Raw genomic sequence first — 5,010 nt, forward strand, 5'->3', positions numbered from 1 at the left:
CGATCCTTTAGGACTGGTTGGCCCTTGTATTGTTGAAGCAAAGTTAATAATGCAGCGACTTTGGGTTGCAGCAGTCCAACTGGGACGACGAAGTTTCACCTGAGTTAGGCGAAATGTGGTCTACTTTTGTTCATACATTTCCCAGTCTAAACAAATTAACTATTCCACGCTGGGTAAGCTGTAATCTATACTAATATATAAAGCTGAAGAGTTTGTTTGTTTGTTTGTTTGAACGCGCTAATCTCAGGAACTACTGATCCAAATTGAAAAAATATTTTTGTGTTGAATAGACCATTCATCAAGGAAGGCTTTAGGCTATAAACCATCACGCTGCGACTAATAGGAGCGAAGATACAATGGAAAATGTAAAAAAAACAGGGCAGGTATGAATCATAACTTGTATCTTCTACCCACGAGGACGAAGTCGCGGGCAACAGCTATATTTAATTTACCGTTAATTAAAAATACAAATCTATACTAATATATAAAGCAGAAGAGTTTGTTTGTTTGTTTGAACGCGCTAATCTCAGGAACCACTGGTCCAAATTGAAAAATTATTTTTGTGTTGAATAGATCATTCATCAAGGAAGGCTTTAGGCTATAAACCATCACGCTGCGACTAATAGGAGTGAAAATACAATGGAAAATGTAAAAAAAACAGGGCAGGTATGAATCATAACTTATATCTTCTACCCACGGGGACGAAGTCGCGGGCAACAGCTATATTTAATATACCGTTAATTAAAAATACAAAATGCCACCTAAAAAACGACCATCTTTATCTCGAAATTCGAGAGATGCTAAGAGGATGAGAAATGCGCGTTCTCAAGAATCAGCAGAGGAAAAAGCACATCGGTTAAACTCTATGAGAGTTAGTGCCTCAACTTCTCGAGCCAATGCAAGCTCTCCAGAGAGAGAGATGCGATTAGCAGCTGACAGAGCGAGACGAGCTACATCACGTGCGTCTCAAAGCTTTTCTCACGAGAACTTAGGCTTACTTTTGACCGAGAACAACATGTGTTATCCCGAGAAGCTGAAACTGCTTCACAACGAGAACTACGGCTCTCAGCTGACCGAGAACGTCATACATTGTTTCGTGAGTCAGAAACCTTCACTGAAAGGGAACTACGGCTTACAGCTGATCGCGAACATCATATTTTATCTCGAGAATTGACAAATGATAGGGTGCACCATAATATTATTCGATCTCTTGAAGATGAACATGAGCATGTACAACGAATAGAGTCGGTACGTGAACATTACAATTCTTTCAAACAAGATCGATTAATAAGTTTGTCTAATGAAAGATTAAGAATCGAAAATATTCGGTCTCTTGAAACGGACGAACAGCGAGAGGCCCGTCTTACCTCAGACAGATTTCGACATAGTCTTAATAACTTAGATTTACACATAGATGATCAATCTAGAATTTCGGTAGCGTGGTCCGACAAATATAAAAGTGGGTTTGCTTATATCCTTGCAATTGATTACAGATCATCTTCTTTAATGGGCTATAGTATGTGTTCTTTGTAATGCTTCAAAGTGGAGTAAGGAGTCGGCTGGTTTCTGTTGTTCTGGAGGCAAAATAAATTTGCCTTCTTTCGCAGACCCGCCGGAACCATTGAAATCACTACTTTTAGGGGAACATGAGCAATCTAAACAGTTCTTAGACAATATTCGCACTTATAATAGTGCGTTTCAAATGACATCCTTTGGTGCTAAACAAATCTCAAAAGGTCCTTTCATGCCTACTTTTAAGGTACAAGGTCATGTTTACCATTTGATAGGATCCCTTTTGCCTGAAGACCAACCTAAGTTTCTTCGAATATATTTCGTATCCGACTACAACGAACAGTCGAATATAAGAAATCAATATTTCCCGAATTTAAATACTGAACTAATTTCACAACTTCAATTTAATTTATTTAATTTATTTTTAATTTATTTTAATCAATTACAACGGTGAAAAACCAATTACAGCAATTAAAAAATATACATTATACAAATTTAAACATTAAACAAATTAGAATATAAATAAAAAAAACATAAAAACAAAACACTTTCATAAATTTATCTCACAGTACTTCAGGCATACCGACAAAATCTTCGGCCATACATCCGCAAACAGATCAGCTGTTGGATTAAGATCCAAGAGATTATTAAGCACAGCTAGAGTGCGTGGGATTGGCGACTTAGCTGGCGGCTTACCTCACGCACATATCCTGCTATGGTTAAAAGATGAGGTTCGACCTAATGATGTAGACAGTTTAATCAGTGCTGAAATTCCAAGTCCGATTGCAGATCGCGTGCTATACGACATTGTCAAAACCCATATGATACATGGTCCATGTGGTGCATTTAACGGGAATCCTACTTGCATACAAGACGGTCGTTGCACTAAAAGATATCCAAAATGCTTAGTGGATGAAACTGTAACGGGACATGATGGATACCCATTATATCGTCGTCGTTGAAGAGACAATGGTGGTTTTACTGTTGAAAAACGAGAGTCTAGACAACAGGTAACTTTAGATAATAGGTGGGGCGTTCCGTATTCGCCTGTGTTGTCTAGAACATTTCAAACTCACATAAATGTTGAAATGTGTAATAGTGTAGAGTCAATAAAATATATTTGTAAGTACATTAATAAGGGCAGTGACCACGCTACATTTGCGTTGAGAAATGAACATAATGAAATTACTAGATTTCAGTCAGGCAGATATATTAGTTCTTCAGAAGCTGTGCGGCGGATCTTAAGTTTCAACATTCACGAAAGATATCCACCTGTGACTCATCTAGATGTTCATCTTGAAGGCGGTCAACGTATATATTTCAACGCCGAAAATGTTACAGAACGATTAGAGAACCCTACACAAACAACTTTATTAGCATTCTTTCGACTTTGCCAAACTGATGATTTTGCAAAATCTCTTTTGTATGAGGAAGTTCCATCGTATTATACCTACAATAAGCAACGAGGTGTCTTTAATCGGAGACACCGTGGCAGGCCTGTAGGTGGCGAGTCAGGTATTTTTAAAGAACATGTTCTTGGTAGAGTGTATACCGTTCATCCTAACAACGCTGAGTGTTTCTATTTGCGATTATTGTTACACACAGTGCGAGGACCAACCTCATTTATAGATTTTAGAAAAGCTTGCCAAGCGCGTCATTTGCTTGAAAATGATCAGCATTGGGATGACGCTTTAGCAGAATCCTGTATTAGTGATAATCAACGATGGTTACGCCATTTATTTGTAACATTACTAACATTTTGTAATTTGTCAGATGCTATACAATTATGGGAAAAATATAAAGAAAAACTTGCAGAAGACTTTCTTAGGAATATATCTCACAATGATGAAGGCACAACTAATGATAACGTCCGTGATCTTGCTATAAATCAGTGTTTATTGGCTCTTCAGGATGACTTAACAGCCGTAGGCGGTAAATTACTATGTGAATATGGTTTGCCAAAATTGCCAACACCAACCTCAGTCGGAGACGTTACTAAAAGGGAATATTCCGCAGAGATTGGTTACAACCCAATCGAACTGCTGACGACATTAGAAAGCGGTGTCCCAATGATGACTGCAGAACAACGTTCAGTCTATGATCGCATGTGCGAGAGTGTTCAAAATAATTTGGGGACAATATGGTTACTAAATTAATATTAGCTTCCGTTCGAAACCAGGGTAAAATTGCTCTTGCCGTGGCTTCATTAGGGATAGCTGCAACATTGCTACCAAGAGGTAAAACTGCTCACACTATGTTTAAAATACCAATTGATTTAGATCGCACGGAAAGTCCAACCTGTAGTATTTCAAGCAATAGCGACAAAGCTAAGGTATTGCGCGAGTGTAATTTAATCATATGGGATGAGTGTACGATGGCCCATCGAAAAGGAGTAGAAGCGGTAGACAGAACTTTAAGGGATATAAAACAAAATGATCGACCAAAGGGCGGTATCACGGTTTTATTTTGTGGTGATTTTCGACAAACCTTACCGGTAATACTACGGGGAACCCGAACTGATGAGGTTAGGGCTTGCCTGAAAAGCTCTTATTTGTGGCGTGATATACAATCGATGCATTTAACTATAAACATGCGAGTGAGAACTGGAGATAATCCAGATAATAGTCAATTTTCTAATACATTATTAAAGATTGGTGGAGGTACCTATCCACAACTACACCAAGGAAAACTTATTTTGACGCCTGAATTATGTTGTATAGTTCAATCTCAAACACATCTGATATCGTCGGTTTACGGTGACAAATATATTAAATAGGGACAATACTTGGCTCAGCGAAAGATCCATTTTAACTCCTCGCAATGATCAGGCATTTGAGATTAATAACAAAATACTGTCAAATATACAAGGGGAAAGCAAAGTTTATAGATCAATAAATAGAATGGTCGATGAACAAGAAGCCACTAATTACCTACCCGATAGAATTCTTTAATTATGCCCGGACTTCCTTCTCATGAAATTTGTTTAAAAATTGGCATTCCGATTATTCTACTCCGAAATTTAAGACCACCACAACTTTGCAATGGAACTCGACTGAAAGTAACCCAGTTGCAACAAAATATAATCGACGCTCAAATTGTAACAGGTTGCGGTGCAGGAGAAACCGTCTTTATCCCCAGAATACCCATTATACCAAATAATTTTCCGTTCCAATTTAAAAGAACGCAATTCTCGGTATCGGTGTGTTATGCAATGACAACTAATAAAGATCAAGGGCAGACTTTTCGTGTTGCCGGAGTAGATCTCGGTGTCAGTTGTTTCTCGCATGGTCAGTTATACGTGCTCTTTCCCGGGTTAGCAGTTCTAGAAATCTTTATGTTCACGTGCCGGACGCAACAACTTCCAATATAGTTTAAGCCTCATGTAAATGTGATCTAAACAATATTACCAATACATTAACTTAATAACAGAAGGAGTCACACGCTAACAGATTCGCGACACAGCTATCTTTTCTGCCGAAAGTCGCTATTACACGCGAA

The sequence above is a fragment of the Trichoplusia ni genome, chromosome 28 (assembly GCF_003590095.1).
Source record: "Trichoplusia ni isolate ovarian cell line Hi5 chromosome 28, tn1, whole genome shotgun sequence".
Classification (NCBI taxonomy): Eukaryota; Metazoa; Arthropoda; class Insecta; order Lepidoptera; family Noctuidae; genus Trichoplusia; species Trichoplusia ni.